Raw genomic sequence first — 16,897 nt, 5'->3', positions numbered from 1 at the left:
TAAGCATCTAGTTGGCTAGACCATGCAGTTTTGAAAGCCAATTGAGAAATGGCTCACTGCCTGAACATGGAGCACAAAAAAGCCTACAGCACCTGGTATTCCCAGGCGGTCTCCCATCCAGGTAGTAACTAGGCCCGAAACTGCTTAGCTTCCGAGATCGGGCGCATTCATTGTGGTGTAGCCCTAAAATTGAGAAATGCGAAGAGTATTACTCTTATGCATTTACAGTTAGTAAGCTAAGCCATAAAGCCACTTGCAACATGATACCACGCTCATCACCCGATCAGGCTCGATCAGGCGAGATATATAAGACTTGTGGGCCCATTCAGGACTCCTATGTCTGGTAGGATAACTTTACTCCATCCATCCTGTTTCTGTTGCAGGGAGTTGGAGAGAACAACCAACACAACCATGGCTTTCTTTCAAGACTCTTTATGGACTCAATATTCTCTGAACTGCATTACATGTGAAGGTAGATTTATTACCCATGAACACACTACCCGTATGTGAATTTTATGTAAATAGGTAGCGCCAGCCCTCATGTTGTTGTCCAACATTTCCGCTATTAAAAGGGATACATTTATTTTGGAATCATAAGCAAATTTAAAAAGAAATTGAGAAGTGGCACAATTACTAATCATAGAGCACAAAAAAAGCCTACAGCACCTGGTATTCCCAGGCGGTCTCCCATCCAGGTACTAACTAGGCCCGACACTGCTTAGCTTCTGAGATCAGACGAGATCAGGCACATTCAGTGTGGTGTGGCCGTAGGCTCTGGGCTTTCTGAGATTTGTACCTTTAAGCATCTAGTTGGCTAGACCATGCAGTTTTGAAAGCCAATTGAGAAATGGCTCACTGCCTGAACATGAAGCACAAAAAAGCCTACAGCACCTGGTATTCCCAGGCGGTCTCCCATCCAGGTATTAACTAGGCCCGACACTGCTTTGCTTCTGAGATCAGACGCATTCAGTGTGGTGTGGCCGTAGGCTCTGTGCCTTCTGAGATTTGTACCTTTAAGCATCTAGTTGGCTAGACCATGCAGTTTTGAAAGCCAATTGAGAAATGGCTCACTGCCTGAACATGGAGCACAAAAAAGCCTACAGCACCTGGTATTCCCAGGCGGTCTCCCATCCAGGTACTAACTAGGCCCGACACTGCTTAGCTTCTGAGATCAGACGAGATCAGGCGCATTCAGTGTGGTGTGGCCGTAGGCTCTGGGCTTTCTGAGATTTGTACCTTTAAGCATCTAGTTGGCTAGACCATGCAGTTTTGAAAGCCAATTGAGAAATGGCTCACTGCCTGAACATGGAGCACAAAAAAGCCTACAGCACCTGGTATTCCCAGGCGGTCTCCCATCCAGGTACTAACTAGGCCCGAAACTGCTTAGCTTCCGAGATCGGGCGCATTCATTGTGGTGTAACCCTAAAATTGAGAAATGCTAAGAGTATTACTCTTTTGCATTTACAGTTAGTAAGCTAAGCCATAAAGCCACTTGCAACATGATACCACGCTCATCACCCGATCAGCGCTGGATCAGGCTCGATCAGGCGAGATATATAAGACTTGTGGGCCCATTCAGGACTCCTATGTCTGGTTGGATAACTTTACTCCATCCATCCTGTTTCTGTTGCAGGGAGTTGGAGAGAACAACCAACACAACCATGGCTTTCTTTCAAGACTCTTTATGGACTCAATATTCTCTGAACTGCATTACATGTGAAGGTAGATTTATTACCCATGAACACACTACCCGTATGTTAATTTTATGTAAATAGGTAGCGCCAGCCCTCATGTTGTTGTCCAACATTTCCGCTATTAAAAGGGATACATTTATTTTGGAATCATAAGCAAATTTAAAAAGAAATTGAGAAGTGGCACAATTACTAATCATAGAGCACAAAAAAGCCTACAGAACCTGGTATTCCCAGGCGGTCTCCCATCCAGGTAGTAACTAGGCCCGACACTGCTTAGCTTCTGAGATCAGACGAGATCAGGCGCATTCAGTGTGGTGTGGCTGTAGGCTCTGGGCCTTCTGAGATTTGTACCTTTAAGCATCTAGTTGGCTAGACCTTGCAGTTTTGAAAGCCAATTGAGAAATGGCTCACTGCCTGAACATGGAGCACAAAAAAGCCTACAGCACCTGGTATTCCCAGGCGGTCTCCCATTCAGGTACTAACTAGGCCCGACACTGCTTAGCTTCTGAGATCAGACGAGATCAGGCACATTCACTGTGGTGTGGCCGTAGGCTCTGGGCTTTCTGAGATTTGTACCTTTAAGCATCTAGTTGGCTAGACCTTGCAGTTTTGAAAGCCAATTGAGAAATGGCTCACTGCCTGAACATGGAGCACAAAAAAGCCTACAGCACCTGGTATTCCCAGGCGGTCTCCCATTCAGGTACTAACTAGGCCCGACACTGCTTAGCTTCTGAGATCAGACGAGATCAGGCGCATTCACTGTGGTGTGGCCGTAGGCTCTGGGCTTTCTGAGATTTGTACCTTTAAGCATCTAGTTGGCTAGACCATGCAGTTTTGAAAGCCAATTGAGAAATGGCTCACTGCCTGAACATGGAGCACAAAAAAGCCTACAGCACCTGGTATTCCCAGGCGGTCTCCCATCCAGGTAGTAACTAGGCCCGAAACTGCTTAGCTTCCGAGATCGGGCGCATTCATTGTGGTGTAGCCCTAAAATTGAGAAATGCTAAGAGTATTACTCTTATGCATTTACAGTTAGTAAGCTAAGCCATAAAGCCACTTGCAACATGATACCACGCTCATCACCCGATCAGGCTCGATCAGGCGAGATATATAAGACTTGTGGGCCCATTCAGGACTCCTATGTCTGGTAGGATAACTTTACTCCATCCATCCTGTTTCTGTTGCAGGGAGTTGGAGAGAACAACCAACACAACCATGGCTTTCTTTCAAGACTCTTTATGGACTCAATATTCTCTGAACTGCATTACATGTGAAGGTAGATTTATTACCCATGAACACACTACCCGTATGTTAATTTTATGTAAATAGGTAGCGCCAGCCCTCATGTTGTTGTCCAACATTTCCGCTATTAAAAGGGATACATTTATTTTGGAATCATAAGCAAATTTAAAAAGAAATTGAGAAGTGGCACAATTACTAATCATAGAGCACAAAAAAGCCTACAGAACCTGGTATTCCCAGGCGGTCTCCCATCCAGGTACTAACTAGGCCTGACACTGCTTAGCTTCTGAGATCAGACGAGATCTGGCGCATTCAGTGTGGTGTGGCTGTAGGCTCTGGGCCTTCTGAGATTTGTACCTTTAAGCATCTAGTTGGCTAGACCATGCAGTTTTGAAAGCCAATTGAGAAATGGCTCACTGCCTGAACATGGAGCACAAAAAAGCCTACAGCACCTGGTATTCCCAGGCGGTCTCCCATCCAGGTACTAACTAGGCCCGACACTGCGTAGCTTCTGAGATCAGACGAGATCAGGCGCATTCAGTGTGGTGTGGCCGTAGGCTTTGGGCCTTCTGAGATTTGTACCTTTAAGCATCTAGTTGGCTAGACCATGCAGTTTTGAAAGCCAATTGAGAAATGGCTCACTGCCTGAACATGGAGCACAAAAAAGCCTACAGCACCTGGTATTCCCAGGCGGTCTCCCATCCAGGTACTAACTAGACCCGACACTGCTTAGCTTCTGAGATCAGACGAGATCAGGCGCATTCAGTGTGGTGTGGCCGTAGGCTGTGGGCTTTCTGAGATTTGTACCTTTAAGCATCTAGTTGGCTAGACCATGCAGTTTTGAAAGCCAATTGAGAAATGGCTCACTGCCTGAACATGGAGCACAAAAAAGCCTACAGCACCTGGTATTCCCAGGCGGTCTCCCATCCAGGTAGTAACTAGGCCCGAAACTGCTTAGCTTCCGAGATCGGGCGCATTCATTGTGGTGTAGCCCTAAAATTGAGAAATGCTAAGAGTATTACTCTTATGCATTTACAGTTAGTAAGCTAAGCCATAAAGCCACTTGCAACATGATACCACGCTCATCACCCGATCAGGCTCGATCAGGCGAGATATATAAGACTTGTGGGCCCATTCAGGACTCCTATGTCTGGTAGGATAACTTTACTCCATCCATCCTGTTTCTGTTGCAGGGAGTTGGAGAGAACAACCAACACAACCATGGCTTTCTTTCAAGACTCTTTATGGACTCAATATTCTCTGAACTGCATTACATGTGAAGGTAGATTTATTACCCATGAACACACTACCCGTATGTTAATTTTATGTAAATAGGTAGCGCCAGCCCTCATGTTGTTGTCCAACATTTCCGCTATTAAAAGGGATACATTTATTTTGGAATCATAAGCAAATTTAAAAGGAAATTGAGAATTGGCACAATTACTAATCATAGCGCACAAAAAAGCCTACAGAACCTGGTATTCCCAGGCGGTCTCCCATCCAGGTACTAACTAAGCCCGACACTGCTTAGCTTCTGAGATCAGATGAGATCAGGCGCATTCAGTGTGGTGTGGCTGTAGGCTCTGGGCCTTCTGAGATTTGTACCTTTAAGCATCTAGTTGGCTAGACCATGCAGTTTTGAAAGCCAATTGAGAAATGGCTCACTGCCTGAACATGGAGCACAAAAAAGCCTACAGCACCTGGTATTCCCAGGCGGTCTCCCATCCAGGTACTAACTAGGCCCGACACTGCTTAGCTTCTGAGATCAGACGAGATCAGGCGCATTCAGTGTGGTGTGGCCGTAGGCTCTGGGCCTTCTGAGATTTGTACCTTTAAGCATCTAGTTGGCTAGACCATGCAGTTTTGAAAGCCAATTGAGAAATGGCTCACTGCCTGAACATGGAGCACAAAAAAGCCTACAGCACCTGGTATTCCCAGGCGGTCTCCCATCCAGGTACTAACTAGGCCCGAAACTGCTTAGCTTCCGAGATCGGGCGCATTCATTGTGGTGTAGCCCTAAAATTGAGAAATGCTAAGAGTATTACTCTTATGCATTTACAGTTAGTAAGCTAAGCCATAAAGCCACTTGCAACATGATACCACGCTCATCACCCGATCAGGCTCGATCAGGCGAGATATATAAGACTTGTGGGCCCATTCAGGACTCCTATGTCTGGTAGGATAACTTTACTCCATCCATCCTGTTTCTGTTGCAGGGAGTTGGAGAGAACAACCAACACAACCATGGCTTTCTTTCAAGACTCTTTATGGACTCAATATTCTCTGAACTGCATTACATGTGAAGGTAGATTTATTACCCATGAACACACTACCCGTATGTTAATTTTATGTAAATAGGTAGCGCCAGCCCTCATGTTGTTGTCCAACATTTCCGCTATTAAAAGGGATACATTTATTTTGGAATCATAAGCAAATTTAAAAAGAAATTGAGAATTGGCACAATTACTAATCATAGCGCACAAAAAAGCCTACAGAACCTGGTATTCCCAGGCGGTCTCCCATCCAGGTACTAACTAGGCCCGACACTGCTTAGCTTCTGAGATCAGATGAGATCAGGCGCATTCAGTGTGGTGTGGCTGTAGGCTCTGGGCCTTCTGAGATTTGTACCTTTAAGCATCTAGTTGGCTAGACCATGCAGTTTTGAAAGCCAATTGAGAAATGGCTCACTGCCTGAACATGGAGCACAAAAAAGCCTACAGCACCTGGTATTCCCAGGCGGTCTCCCATCCAGGTACTAACTAGGCCCGACACTGCTTAGCTTCTGAGATCAGACGAGATCAGGCGCATTCAGTGTGGTGTGGCCGTAGGCTCTGGGCCTTCTGAGATTTGTACCTTTAAGCATCTAGTTGGCTAGACCATGCAGTTTTGAAAGCCAATTGAGAAATGGCTCACTGCCTGAACATGGAGCACAAAAAAGCCTACAGCACCTGGTATTCCCAGGCGGTCTCCCATCCAGGTACTAACTAGGCCCGAAACTGCTTAGCTTCCGAGATCGGGCGCATTCATTGTGGTGTAGCACTAAAATTGAGAAATGCGAAGAGTATTACTCTTATGCATTTACAGTTAGTAAGCTAAGCCATAAAGCCACTTGCAACATGATACCACGCTCATCACCCGATCAGGCTCGATCAGGCGAGATATATAAGACTTGTGGGCCCATTCAGGACTCCTATGTCTGGTAGGATCACTTTACTCCATCCATCCTGTTTCTGTTGCAGGGAGTTGGAGAGAACAACCAACACAACCATGGCTTTCTTTCAAGACTCTTTATGGACTCAATATTCTCTGAACTGCATTACATGTGAAGGTAGATTTATTACCCATGAACACACTACCCGTATGTTAATTTTATGTAAATAGGTAGCGCCAGCCCTCATGTTGTTGTCCAACATTTCCGCTATTAAAAGGGATACATTTATTTTGGAATCATAAGCAAATTTAAAAAAAAATTGAGAAGTGGCACAATTACTAATCATAGAGCACAAAAAAAGCCTACAGCACCTGGTATTCCCAGGCGGTCTCCCATCCAGGTACTAACTAGGCCCGACACTGCTTAGCTTCTGAGATCAGACGAGATCAGGCACATTCAGTGTGGTGTGGCCGTAGGCTCTGGGCTTTCTGAGATTTGTACCTTTAAGCATCTAGTTGGCTAGACCATGCAGTTTTGAAAGCCAATTGAGAAATGGCTCACTGCCTGAACATGGAGCACAAAAAAGCCTACAGCACCTGGTATTCCCAGGCGGTCTCCCATCCAGGTATTAACTATGCCCGACACTGCTTTGCTTCTGAGATCAGACGCATTCAGTGTGGTGTGGCCGTAGGCTCTGGGCCTTCTGAGATTTGTACCTTTAAGCATCTAGTTGGCTAGACCATGCAGTTTTGAAAGCCAATTGAGAAATGGCTCACTGCCTGAACATGGAGCACAAAAAAGCCTACAGCACCTGGTATTCCCAGGCGGTCTCCCATCCAGGTACTAACTAGGCCCGACACTGCGTAGCTTCTGAGATCAGACCAGATCAGGCGCATTCAGTGTGGTGTGGCCGTAGGCTTTGGGCCTTCTGAGATTTGTACCTTTAAGCATCTAGTTGGCTAGACCATGCAGTTTTGAAAGCCAATTGAGAAATGGCTCACTGCCTGAACATGGAGCACAAAAAAGCCTACAGCACCTGGTATTCCCAGGCGGTCTCCCATCCAGGTAGTAACTAGGCCCGAAACTGCTTAGCTTCCGAGATCGGGCGCATTCATTGTGGTGTAGCCCTAAAATTGAGAAATGCTAAGAGTATTACTCTTATGCATTTACAGTTAGTAAGCTAAGCCATAAAGCCACTTGCAACATGATACCACGCTCATCACCCGATCAGGCTCGATCAGGCGAGATATATAAGACTTGTGGGCCCATTCAGGACTCCTATGTCTGGTAGGATAACTTTACTCCATCCATCCTGTTTCTGTTGCAGGGAGTTGGAGAGAACAACCAACACAACCATGGCTTTCTTTCAAGACTCTTTATGGACTCAATATTCTCTGAACTGCATTACATGTGAAGGTAGATTTATTACCCATGAACACACTACCCGTATGTTAATTTTATGTAAATAGGTAGCGCCAGCCCTCATGTTGTTGTCCAACATTTCCGCTATTAAAAGGGATACATTTATTTTGGAATCATAAGCAAATTTAAAAAGAAATTGAGAATTGGCACAATTACTAATCATAGCGCACAAAAAAGCCTACAGAACCTGGTATTCCCAGGCGGTCTCCCATCCAGGTACTAACTAGGCCCGACACTGCTTAGCTTCTGAGATCAGATGAGATCAGGCGCATTCAGTGTGGTGTGGCTGTAGGCTCTGGGCCTTCTGAGATTTGTACCTTTAAGCATCTAGTTGGCTAGACCATGCAGTTTTGAAAGCCAATTGAGAAATGGCTCACTGCCTGAACATGGAGCACAAAAAAGCCTACAGCACCTGGTATTCCCAGGCGGTCTCCCATCCAGGTACTAACTAGGCCCGACACTGCTTAGCTTCTGAGATCAGACGAGATCAGGCGCATTCAGTGTGGTGTGGCCGTAGGCTCTGGGCCTTCTGAGATTTGTACCTTTAAGCATCTAGTTGGCTAGACCATGCAGTTTTGAAAGCCAATTGAGAAATGGCTCACTGCCTGAACATGGAGCACAAAAAAGCCTACAGCACCTGGTATTCCCAGGCGGTCTCCCATCCAGGTACTAACTAGGCCCGAAACTGCTTAGCTTCCGAGATCGGGCGCATTCATTGTGGTGTAGCACTAAAATTGAGAAATGCGAAGAGTATTACTCTTATGCATTTACAGCTAGTAAGCTAAGCCATAAAGCCACTTGCAACATGATACCACGCTCATCACCCGATCAGGCTCGATCAGGCGAGATATATAAGACTTGTGGGCCCATTCAGGACTCCTATGTCTGGTAGGATCACTTTACTCCATCCATCCTGTTTCTGTTGCAGGGAGTTGGAGAGAACAACCAACACAACCATGGCTTTCTTTCAAGACTCTTTATGGACTCAATATTCTCTGAACTGCATTACATGTGAAGGTAGATTTATTACCCATGAACACACTACCCGTATGTTAATTTTATGTAAATAGGTAGCGCCAGCCCTCATGTTGTTGTCCAACATTTCCGCTATTAAAAGGGATACATTTATTTTGGAATCATAAGCAAATTTAAAAAGAAATTGAGAAGTGGCACAATTACTAATCATAGAGCACAAAAAAAGCCTACAGCACCTGGTATTCCCAGGCGGTCTCCCATCCAGGTACTAACTAGGCCCGACACTGCTTAGCTTCTGAGATCAGACGAGATCAGGCACATTCAGTGTGGTGTGGCCGTAGGCTCTGGGCTTTCTGAGATTTGTACCTTTAAGCATCTAGTTGGCTAGACCATGCAGTTTTGAAAGCCAATTGAGAAATGGCTCACTGCCTGAACATGGAGCACAAAAAAGCCTACAGCACCTGGTATTCCCAGGCGGTCTCCCATCCAGGTATTAACTATGCCCGACACTGCTTTGCTTCTGAGATCAGACGCATTCAGTGTGGTGTGGCCGTAGGCTCTGGGCCTTCTGAGATTTGTACCTTTAAGCATCTAGTTGGCTAGACCATGCAGTTTTGAAAGCCAATTGAGAAATGGCTCACTGCCTGAACATGGAGCACAAAAAAGCCTACAGCACCTGGTATTCCCAGGCGGTCTCCCATCCAGGTACTAACTAGGCCCGACACTGCGTAGCTTCTGAGATCAGACGAGATCAGGCGCATTCAGTGTGGTGTGGCCGTAGGCTTTGGGCCTTCTGAGATTTGTACCTTTAAGCATCTAGTTGGCTAGACCATGCAGTTTTGAAAGCCAATTGAGAAATGGCTCACTGCCTGAACATGGAGCACAAAAAAGCCTACAGCACCTGGTATTCCCAGGCGGTCTCCCATCCAGGTACTAACTAGGCCCGACACTGCTTAGCTTCTGAGATCAGACGCATTCAGTGTGGTGTGGCCGTAGGCTCTGGGCTTTCTGAGATTTGTACCTTTAAGCATCTAGTTGGCTAGACCATGCAGTTTTGAAAGCCAATTGAGAAATGGCTCACTGCCTGAACATGGAGCACAAAAAAGCCTACAGCACCTGGTATTCCCAGGCGGTCTCCCATCCAGGTAGTAACTAGGCCCGAAACTGCTTAGCTTCCGAGATCGGGCGCATTCATTGTGGTGTAGCCCTAAAATTGAGAAATGCTAAGAGTATTACTCTTATGCATTTACAGTTAGTAAGCTAAGCCATAAAGCCACTTGCAACATGATACCACGCTCATCACCCGATCAGGCTCGATCAGGCGAGATATATAAGACTTGTGGGCCCATTCAGGACTCCTATGTCTGGTAGGATAACTTTACTCCATCCATCCTGTTTCTGTTGCAGGGAGTTGGAGAGAACAACCAACACAACCATGGCTTTCTTTCAAGACTCTTTATGGACTCAATATTCTCTGAACTGCATTACATGTGAAGGTAGATTTATTACCCATGAACACACTACCCGTATGTTAATTTTATGTAAATAGGTAGCGCCAGCCCTCATGTTGTTGTCCAACATTTCCGCTATTAAAAGGGATACATTTATTTTGGAATCATAAGCAAATTTAAAAAGAAATTGAGAATTGGCACAATTACTAATCATAGCGCACAAAAAAGCCTACAGAACCTGGTATTCCCAGGCGGTCTCCCATCCAGGTACTAACTAGGCCCGACACTGCTTAGCTTCTGAGATCAGACGAGATCAGGCGCATTCAGTGTGGTGTGGCTGTAGGCTCTGGGCCTTCTGAGATTTGTACCTTTAAGCATCTAGTTGGCTAGACCATGCAGTTTTGAAAGCCAATTGAGAAATGGCTCACTGCCTGAACATGGAGCACAAAAAAGCCTACAGCACCTGGTATTCCCAGGCGGTCTCCCATCCAGGTAGTAACTAGGCCCGAAACTGCTTAGCTTCCGAGATCGGGCGCATTCATTGTGGTGTAGCCCTAAAATTGAGAAATGCGAAGAGTATTACTCTTATGCATTTACAGTTAGTAAGCTAAGCCATAAAGCCACTTGCAACATGATACCACGCTCATCACCCGATCAGGCTCGATCAGGCGAGATATATAAGACTTGTGGGCCCATTCAGGACTCCTATGTCTGGTAGGATAACTTTACTCCATCCATCCTGTTTCTGTTGCAGGGAGTTGGAGAGAACAACCAACACAACCATGGCTTTCTTTCAAGACTCTTTATGGACTCAATATTCTCTGAACTGCATTACATGTGAAGGTAGATTTATTACCCATGAACACACTACCCGTATGTTAATTTTATGTAAATAGGTAGCGCCAGCCCTCATGTTGTTGTCCAACATTTCCGCTATTAAAAGGGATACATTTATTTTGGAATCATAAGCAAATTTAAAAAGAAATTGAGAAGTGGCACAATTACTAATCATAGAGCACAAAAAAAGCCTACAGCACCTGGTATTCCCAGGCGGTCTCCCATCCAGGTACTAACTAGGCCCGACACTGCTTAGCTTCTGAGATCAGACGAGATCAGGCACATTCATTGTGGTGTGGCCGTAGGCTCTGGGCTTTCTGAGATTTGTACCTTTAAGCATCTAGTTGGCTAGACCATGCAGTTTTGAAAGCCAATTGAGAAATGGCTCACTGCCTGAACATGGAGCACAAAAAAGCCTACAGCACCTGGTATTCCCAGGCGGTCTCCCATCCAGGTATTAACTAGGCCCGACACTGCTTTGCTTCTGAGATCAGACGCATTCAGTGTGGTGTGGCCGTAGGCTCTGTGCCTTCTGAGATTTGTACCTTTAAGCATCTAGTTGGCTAGACCATGCAGTTTTGAAAGCCAATTGAGAAATGGCTCACTGCCTGAACATGGAGCACAAAAAAGCCTACAGCACCTGGTATTCCCAGGCGGTCTCCCATCCAGGTACTAACTAGGCCCGACACTGCTTAGCTTCTGAGATCAGACGAGATCAGGCGCATTCAGTGTGGTGTGGCCGTAGGCTCTGGGCTGTCTGAGATTTGTACCTTTAAGCATCTAGTTGGCTAGACCATGCAGTTTTGAAAGCCAATTGAGAAATGGCTCACTGCCTGAACATGGAGCACAAAAAAGTCTACAGCACCTGGTATTCCCAGGCGGTCTCCCATCCAGGTACTAACTAGGCCCGAAACTGCTTAGCTTCCGAGATCGGGCGCATTCATTGTGGTGTAACCCTAAAATTGAGAAATGCTAAGAGTATTACTCTTTTGCATTTACAGTTAGTAAGCTAAGCCATAAAGCCACTTGCAACATGATACCACGCTCATCACCCGATCAGCGCTGGATCAGGCTCGATCAGGCGAGATATATAAGACTTGTGGGCCCATTCAGGACTCCTATGTCTGGTTGGATAACTTTACTCCATCCATCCTGTTTCTGTTGCAGGGAGTTGGAGAGAACAACCAACACAACCATGGCTTTCTTTCAAGACTCTTTATGGACTCAATATTCTCTGAACTGCATTACATGTGAAGATAGATTTATTACCCATGAACACACTACCCGTATGTTAATTTTATGTAAATAGGTAGCGCCAGCCCTCATGTTGTTGTCCAACATTTCCGCTATTAAAAGGGATACATTTATTTTGGAATCATAAGCAAATTTAAAAAGAAATTGAGAAGTGGCACAATTACTAATCATAGAGCACAAAAAAGCCTACAGAACCTGGTATTCCCAGGCGGTCTCCCATCCAGGTACTAACTAGGCCCGACACTGCTTAGCTTCTGAGATCAGACGCATTCAGTGTGGTGTGGCTGTAGGCTCTGGGCCTTCTGAGATTTGTACCTTTAAGCATCTAGTTGGCTAGACCTTGCAGTTTTGAAAGCCAATTGAGAAATGGCTCACTGCCTGAACATGGAGCACAAAAAAGCCTACAGCACCTGGTATTCCCAGGCGGTCTCCCATTCAGGTACTAACTAGGCCCGACACTGCTTAGCTTCTGAGATCAGAAGAGATCAGGCGCATTCACTGTGGTGTGGCCGTAGGCTCTGGGCTTTCTGAGATTTGTACCTTTAAGCATCTAGTTGGCTAGACCTTGCAGTTTTGAAAGCCAATTGAGAAATGGCTCACTGCCTGAACATGGAGCACAAAAAAGCCTACAGCACCTGGTATTCCCAGGCGGTCTCCCATTCAGGTACTAACTAGGCCCGACACTGCTTAGCTTCTGAGATCAGACGAGATCAGGCGCATTCACTGTGGTGTGGCCGTAGGCTCTGGGCTTTCTGAGATTTGTACCTTTAAGCATCTAGTTGGCTAGACCATGCAGTGTTGAAAGCCAATTGAGAAATGGCTCACTGCCTGAACATGGAGCACAAAAAAGCCTACAGCACCTGGTATTCCCAGGCGGTCTCCCATCCAGGTAGTAACTAGGCCCGAAACTGCTTAGCTTCCGAGATCGGGCGCATTCATTGTGGTGTAGCCCTAAAATTGAGAAATGCTAAGAGTATTACTCTTATGCATTTACAGTTAGTAAGCTAAGCCATAAAGCCACTTGCAACATGATACCACGCTCATCACCCGATCAGGCTCGATCAGGCGAGATATATAAGACTTGTGGGCCCATTCAGGACTCCTATGTCTGGTAGGATAACTTTACTCCATCCATCCTGTTTCTGTTGCAGGGAGTTGGAGAGAACAACCAACACAACCATGGCTTTCTTTCAAGACTCTTTATGGACTCAATATTCTCTGAACTGCATTACATGTGAAGGTAGATTTATTACCCATGAACACACTACCCGTATGTTAATTTTATGTAAATAGGTAGCGCCAGCCCTCATGTTGTTGTCCAACATTTCCGCTATTAAAAGGGATACATTTATTTTGGAATCATAAGCAAATTTAAAAAGAAATTGAGAAGTGGCACAATTACTAATCATAGAGCACAAAAAAGCCTACAGAACCTGGTATTCCCAGGCGGTCTCCCATCCAGGTACTAACTAGGCCTGACACTGCTTAGCTTCTGAGATCAGACGAGATCTGGCGCATTCAGTGTGGTGTGGCCGTAGGCTCTGGGCCTTCTGAGATTTGTACCTTTAAGCATCTAGTTGGCTAGACCATGCAGTTTTGAAAGCCAATTGAGAAATGGCTCACTGCCTGAACATGGAGCACAAAAAAGCCTACAGCACCTGGTATTCCCAGGCGGTCTCCCATCCAGGTACTAACTAGGCCCGACACTGCGTAGCTTCTGAGATCAGACGAGATCAGGCGCATTCAGTGTGGTGTGGCCGTAGGCTTTGGGCCTTCTGAGATTTGTACCTTTAAGCATCTAGTTGGCTAGACCATGCAGTTTTGAAAGCCAATTGAGAAATGGCTCACTGCCTGAACATGGAGCACAAAAAAGCCTACAGCACCTGGTATTCCCAGGCGGTCTCCCATCCAGGTACTAACTAGACCCGACACTGCTTAGCTTCTGAGATCAGACGAGATAAGGCGCATTCAGTGTGGTGTGGCCGTAGGCTCTGGGCTTTCTGAGATTTGTACCTTTAAGCATCTAGTTGGCTAGACCATGCAGTTTTGAAAGCCAATTGAGAAATGGCTCACTGCCTGAACATGGAGCACAAAAAAGCCTACAGCACCTGGTATTCCCAGGCGGTCTCCCATCCAGGTAGTAACTAGGCCCGAAACTGCTTAGCTTCCGAGATCGGGCGCATTCATTGTGGTGTAGCCCTAAAATTGAGAAATGCTAAGAGTATTACTCTTATGCATTTACAGTTAGTAAGCTAAGCCATAAAGCCACTTGCAACATGATACCACGCTCATCACCCGATCAGGCTCGATCAGGCGAGATATATAAGACTTGTGGGCCCATTCAGGACTCCTATGTCTGGTAGGATAACTTTACTCCATCCATCCTGTTTCTGTTGCAGGGAGTTGGAGAGAACAACCAACACAACCATGGCTTTCTTTCAAGACTCTTTATGGACTCAATATTCTCTGAACTGCATTACATGTGAAGGTAGATTTATTACCCATGAACACACTACCCGTATGTTAATTTTATGTAAATAGGTAGCGCCAGCCCTCATGTTGTTGTCCAACATTTCCGCTATTAAAAGGGATACATTTATTTTGGAATCATAAGCAAATTTAAAAGGAAATTGAGAATTGGCACAATTACTAATCATAGCGCACAAAAAAGCCTACAGAACCTGGTATTCCCAGGCGGTCTCCCATCCAGGTACTAACTAAGCCGAACACTGCTTAGCTTCTGAGATCAGATGAGATCAGGCGCATTCAGTGTGGTGTGGCTGTAGGCTCTGGGCCTTCTGAGATTTGTACCTTTAAGCATCTAGTTGGCTAGACCATGCAGTTTTGAAAGCCAATTGAGAAATGGCTCACTGCCTGAACATGGAGCACAAAAAAGCCTACAGCACCTGGTATTCCCAGGCGGTCTCCCATCCAGGTACTAACTAGGCCCGACACTGCTTAGCTTCTGAGATCAGACGAGATCAGGCGCATTCAGTGTGGTGTGGCCGTAGGCTCTGGGCCTTCTGAGATTTGTACCTTTAAGCATCTAGTTGGCTAGACCATGCAGTTTTGAAAGCCAATTGAGAAATGGCTCACTGCCTGAACATGGAGCACAAAAAAGCCTACAGCACCTGGTATTCCCAGGCGGTCTCCCATCCAGGTACTAACTAGGCCCGAAACTGCTTAGCTTCCGAGATCGGGCGCATTCATTGTGGTGTAGCCCTAAAATTGAGAAATGCTAAGAGTATTACTCTTATGCATTTACAGTTAGTAAGCTAAGCCATAAAGCCACTTGCAACATGATACCACGCTCATCACCCGATCAGGCTCGATCAGGCGAGATATATAAGACTTGTGGGCCCATTCAGGACTCCTATGTCTGGTAGGATAACTTTACTCCATCCATCCTGTTTCTGTTGCAGGGAGTTGGAGAGAACAACCAACACAACCATGGCTTTCTTTCAAGACTCTTTATGGACTCAATATTCTCTGAACTGCATTACATGTGAAGGTAGATTTATTACCCATGAACACACTACCCGTATGTTAATTTTATGTAAATAGGTAGCGCCAGCCCTCATGTTGTTGTCCAACATTTCCGCTATTAAAAGGGATACATTTATTTTGGAATCATAAGCAAATTTAAAAAGAAATTGAGAATTGGCACAATTACTAATCATAGCGCACAAAAAAGCCTACAGAACCTGGTATTCCCAGGCGGTCTCCCATCCAGGTACTAACTAGGCCCGACACTGCTTAGCTTCTGAGATCAGATGAGATCAGGCGCATTCAGTGTGGTGTGGCTGTAGGCTCTGGGCCTTCTGAGATTTGTACCTTTAAGCATCTAGTTGGCTAGACCATGCAGTTTTGAAAGCCAATTGAGAAATGGCTCACTGCCTGAACATGGAGCACAAAAAAGCCTACAGCACCTGGTATTCCCAGGCGGTCTCCCATCCAGGTACTAACTAGGCCCGACACTGCTTAGCTTCTGAGATCAGACGAGATCAGGCGCATTCAGTGTGGTGTGGCCGTAGGCTCTGGGCCTTCTGAGATTTGTACCTTTAAGCATCTAGTTGGCTAGACCATGCAGTTTTGAAAGCCAATTGAGAAATGGCTCACTGCCTGAACATGGAGCACAAAAAAGCCTACAGCACCTGGTATTCCCAGGCGGTCTCCCATCCAGGTACTAACTAGGCCCGAAACTGCTTAGCTTCCGAGATCGGGCGCATTCATTGTGGTGTAGCACTAAAATTGAGAAATGCGAAGAGTATTACTCTTATGCATTTACAGTTAGTAAGCTAAGCCATAAAGCCACTTGCAACATGATACCACGCTCATCACCCGATCAGGCTCGATCAGGCGAGATATATAAGACTTGTGGGCCCATTCAGGACTCCTATGTCTGGTAGGATCACTTTACTCCATCCATCCTGTTTCTGTTGCAGGGAGTTGGAGAGAACAACCAACACAACCATGGCTTTCTTTCAAGACTCTTTATGGACTCAATATTCTCTGAACTGCATTACATGTGAAGGTAGATTTATTACCCATGAACACACTACCCGTATGTTAATTTTATGTAAATAGGTAGCGCCAGCCCTCATGTTGTTGTCCAACATTTCCGCTATTAAAAGGGATACATTTATTTTGGAATCATAAGCAAATTTAAAAAGAAATTGAGAAGTGGCACAATTACTAATCATAGAGCACAAAAAAAGCCTACAGCACCTGGTATTCCCAGGCGGTCTCCCATCCAGGTACTAACTAGGCCCGACACTGCTTAGCTTCTGAGATCAGACGAGATCAGGCACATTCAGTGTGGTGTGGCCGTAGGCTCTGGGCTTTCTGAGATTTGTACCTTTAAGCATCTA

General features: G+C 45.7%; 29 non-coding genes and 11 pseudogenes across 29 annotated transcripts; all 40 read right to left on the bottom strand.

Annotated features, from left to right (window-relative positions):
• Positions 1–654: 654 nt before the first annotated feature.
• Positions 655–773, bottom strand: LOC138493423 (5S ribosomal RNA). Its single transcript, XR_011276447.1, has one exon. It is a non-coding gene; the product is annotated as a 5S ribosomal RNA (ribosomal RNA).
• Positions 774–879: 106 nt separating this feature from the next.
• LOC138495418 (5S ribosomal RNA) lies at positions 880–988 on the bottom strand (annotated as a pseudogene).
• A 106-nt stretch (positions 989–1,094) lies between these two features.
• LOC138494108 (5S ribosomal RNA) lies at positions 1,095–1,213 on the bottom strand. Its single transcript, XR_011277068.1, has one exon. It is a non-coding gene; the product is annotated as a 5S ribosomal RNA (ribosomal RNA).
• A 690-nt stretch (positions 1,214–1,903) lies between these two features.
• Positions 1,904–2,022, bottom strand: LOC138494433 (5S ribosomal RNA). Its single transcript, XR_011277363.1, has one exon. It is a non-coding gene; the product is annotated as a 5S ribosomal RNA (ribosomal RNA).
• A 106-nt stretch (positions 2,023–2,128) lies between these two features.
• On the bottom strand, positions 2,129–2,247 carry LOC138494293 (5S ribosomal RNA). The gene has a single exon (XR_011277236.1). It is a non-coding gene; the product is annotated as a 5S ribosomal RNA (ribosomal RNA).
• Positions 2,248–2,353: 106 nt separating this feature from the next.
• Positions 2,354–2,472, bottom strand: LOC138494061 (5S ribosomal RNA). Its single transcript, XR_011277026.1, has one exon. It is a non-coding gene; the product is annotated as a 5S ribosomal RNA (ribosomal RNA).
• A 679-nt stretch (positions 2,473–3,151) lies between these two features.
• Positions 3,152–3,270, bottom strand: LOC138494726 (5S ribosomal RNA; annotated as a pseudogene).
• A 106-nt stretch (positions 3,271–3,376) lies between these two features.
• On the bottom strand, positions 3,377–3,495 carry LOC138493955 (5S ribosomal RNA). Its single transcript, XR_011276930.1, has one exon. It is a non-coding gene; the product is annotated as a 5S ribosomal RNA (ribosomal RNA).
• A 106-nt stretch (positions 3,496–3,601) lies between these two features.
• LOC138493609 (5S ribosomal RNA) lies at positions 3,602–3,720 on the bottom strand. Its single transcript, XR_011276616.1, has one exon. It is a non-coding gene; the product is annotated as a 5S ribosomal RNA (ribosomal RNA).
• A 679-nt stretch (positions 3,721–4,399) lies between these two features.
• LOC138494080 (5S ribosomal RNA) lies at positions 4,400–4,518 on the bottom strand. Its single transcript, XR_011277043.1, has one exon. It is a non-coding gene; the product is annotated as a 5S ribosomal RNA (ribosomal RNA).
• Positions 4,519–4,624: 106 nt separating this feature from the next.
• LOC138494095 (5S ribosomal RNA) lies at positions 4,625–4,743 on the bottom strand. The gene has a single exon (XR_011277057.1). It is a non-coding gene; the product is annotated as a 5S ribosomal RNA (ribosomal RNA).
• A 106-nt stretch (positions 4,744–4,849) lies between these two features.
• LOC138495723 (5S ribosomal RNA) lies at positions 4,850–4,958 on the bottom strand (annotated as a pseudogene).
• Positions 4,959–5,422: 464 nt separating this feature from the next.
• Positions 5,423–5,541, bottom strand: LOC138493696 (5S ribosomal RNA). Its single transcript, XR_011276695.1, has one exon. It is a non-coding gene; the product is annotated as a 5S ribosomal RNA (ribosomal RNA).
• A 106-nt stretch (positions 5,542–5,647) lies between these two features.
• LOC138494083 (5S ribosomal RNA) lies at positions 5,648–5,766 on the bottom strand. Its single transcript, XR_011277046.1, has one exon. It is a non-coding gene; the product is annotated as a 5S ribosomal RNA (ribosomal RNA).
• Positions 5,767–6,446: 680 nt separating this feature from the next.
• On the bottom strand, positions 6,447–6,565 carry LOC138493421 (5S ribosomal RNA). Its single transcript, XR_011276445.1, has one exon. It is a non-coding gene; the product is annotated as a 5S ribosomal RNA (ribosomal RNA).
• Positions 6,566–6,671: 106 nt separating this feature from the next.
• Positions 6,672–6,780, bottom strand: LOC138495552 (5S ribosomal RNA; annotated as a pseudogene).
• A 106-nt stretch (positions 6,781–6,886) lies between these two features.
• LOC138494469 (5S ribosomal RNA) lies at positions 6,887–7,005 on the bottom strand. Its single transcript, XR_011277396.1, has one exon. It is a non-coding gene; the product is annotated as a 5S ribosomal RNA (ribosomal RNA).
• Positions 7,006–7,684: 679 nt separating this feature from the next.
• LOC138493695 (5S ribosomal RNA) lies at positions 7,685–7,803 on the bottom strand. The gene has a single exon (XR_011276694.1). It is a non-coding gene; the product is annotated as a 5S ribosomal RNA (ribosomal RNA).
• A 106-nt stretch (positions 7,804–7,909) lies between these two features.
• On the bottom strand, positions 7,910–8,028 carry LOC138494071 (5S ribosomal RNA). Its single transcript, XR_011277035.1, has one exon. It is a non-coding gene; the product is annotated as a 5S ribosomal RNA (ribosomal RNA).
• A 680-nt stretch (positions 8,029–8,708) lies between these two features.
• Positions 8,709–8,827, bottom strand: LOC138493420 (5S ribosomal RNA). Its single transcript, XR_011276444.1, has one exon. It is a non-coding gene; the product is annotated as a 5S ribosomal RNA (ribosomal RNA).
• Positions 8,828–8,933: 106 nt separating this feature from the next.
• Positions 8,934–9,042, bottom strand: LOC138495551 (5S ribosomal RNA; annotated as a pseudogene).
• Positions 9,043–9,148: 106 nt separating this feature from the next.
• On the bottom strand, positions 9,149–9,267 carry LOC138493954 (5S ribosomal RNA). Its single transcript, XR_011276929.1, has one exon. It is a non-coding gene; the product is annotated as a 5S ribosomal RNA (ribosomal RNA).
• A 106-nt stretch (positions 9,268–9,373) lies between these two features.
• On the bottom strand, positions 9,374–9,482 carry LOC138495051 (5S ribosomal RNA; annotated as a pseudogene).
• A 679-nt stretch (positions 9,483–10,161) lies between these two features.
• Positions 10,162–10,280, bottom strand: LOC138493969 (5S ribosomal RNA). The gene has a single exon (XR_011276942.1). It is a non-coding gene; the product is annotated as a 5S ribosomal RNA (ribosomal RNA).
• Positions 10,281–10,960: 680 nt separating this feature from the next.
• On the bottom strand, positions 10,961–11,079 carry LOC138494043 (5S ribosomal RNA). The gene has a single exon (XR_011277010.1). It is a non-coding gene; the product is annotated as a 5S ribosomal RNA (ribosomal RNA).
• Positions 11,080–11,185: 106 nt separating this feature from the next.
• LOC138495417 (5S ribosomal RNA) lies at positions 11,186–11,294 on the bottom strand (annotated as a pseudogene).
• Positions 11,295–11,400: 106 nt separating this feature from the next.
• LOC138494058 (5S ribosomal RNA) lies at positions 11,401–11,519 on the bottom strand. Its single transcript, XR_011277023.1, has one exon. It is a non-coding gene; the product is annotated as a 5S ribosomal RNA (ribosomal RNA).
• A 106-nt stretch (positions 11,520–11,625) lies between these two features.
• Positions 11,626–11,734, bottom strand: LOC138495692 (5S ribosomal RNA; annotated as a pseudogene).
• A 475-nt stretch (positions 11,735–12,209) lies between these two features.
• Positions 12,210–12,318, bottom strand: LOC138495323 (5S ribosomal RNA; annotated as a pseudogene).
• A 106-nt stretch (positions 12,319–12,424) lies between these two features.
• Positions 12,425–12,543, bottom strand: LOC138494251 (5S ribosomal RNA). The gene has a single exon (XR_011277198.1). It is a non-coding gene; the product is annotated as a 5S ribosomal RNA (ribosomal RNA).
• Positions 12,544–12,649: 106 nt separating this feature from the next.
• Positions 12,650–12,768, bottom strand: LOC138494060 (5S ribosomal RNA). Its single transcript, XR_011277025.1, has one exon. It is a non-coding gene; the product is annotated as a 5S ribosomal RNA (ribosomal RNA).
• Positions 12,769–13,447: 679 nt separating this feature from the next.
• On the bottom strand, positions 13,448–13,566 carry LOC138494710 (5S ribosomal RNA; annotated as a pseudogene).
• A 106-nt stretch (positions 13,567–13,672) lies between these two features.
• Positions 13,673–13,791, bottom strand: LOC138493953 (5S ribosomal RNA). The gene has a single exon (XR_011276928.1). It is a non-coding gene; the product is annotated as a 5S ribosomal RNA (ribosomal RNA).
• Positions 13,792–13,897: 106 nt separating this feature from the next.
• On the bottom strand, positions 13,898–14,016 carry LOC138494468 (5S ribosomal RNA). Its single transcript, XR_011277395.1, has one exon. It is a non-coding gene; the product is annotated as a 5S ribosomal RNA (ribosomal RNA).
• Positions 14,017–14,695: 679 nt separating this feature from the next.
• Positions 14,696–14,814, bottom strand: LOC138494603 (5S ribosomal RNA). Its single transcript, XR_011277518.1, has one exon. It is a non-coding gene; the product is annotated as a 5S ribosomal RNA (ribosomal RNA).
• A 106-nt stretch (positions 14,815–14,920) lies between these two features.
• On the bottom strand, positions 14,921–15,039 carry LOC138494046 (5S ribosomal RNA). The gene has a single exon (XR_011277012.1). It is a non-coding gene; the product is annotated as a 5S ribosomal RNA (ribosomal RNA).
• Positions 15,040–15,145: 106 nt separating this feature from the next.
• On the bottom strand, positions 15,146–15,254 carry LOC138495722 (5S ribosomal RNA; annotated as a pseudogene).
• Positions 15,255–15,718: 464 nt separating this feature from the next.
• Positions 15,719–15,837, bottom strand: LOC138493694 (5S ribosomal RNA). Its single transcript, XR_011276693.1, has one exon. It is a non-coding gene; the product is annotated as a 5S ribosomal RNA (ribosomal RNA).
• A 106-nt stretch (positions 15,838–15,943) lies between these two features.
• Positions 15,944–16,062, bottom strand: LOC138494033 (5S ribosomal RNA). The gene has a single exon (XR_011277001.1). It is a non-coding gene; the product is annotated as a 5S ribosomal RNA (ribosomal RNA).
• A 680-nt stretch (positions 16,063–16,742) lies between these two features.
• Positions 16,743–16,861, bottom strand: LOC138493419 (5S ribosomal RNA). Its single transcript, XR_011276443.1, has one exon. It is a non-coding gene; the product is annotated as a 5S ribosomal RNA (ribosomal RNA).
• Positions 16,862–16,897: the final 36 nt, after the last annotated feature.

This window comes from Ambystoma mexicanum, chromosome 10 (genome assembly GCF_040938575.1).
Source record: "Ambystoma mexicanum isolate Mex_15411 chromosome 10, UKY_AmexF1_1, whole genome shotgun sequence".
NCBI lineage: Eukaryota > Metazoa > Chordata > Amphibia > Caudata > Ambystomatidae > Ambystoma > Ambystoma mexicanum.
The sequence above is the reverse complement of the archived record's forward strand: the minus strand, read 5'-3'. Positions and strand labels throughout refer to the sequence as shown.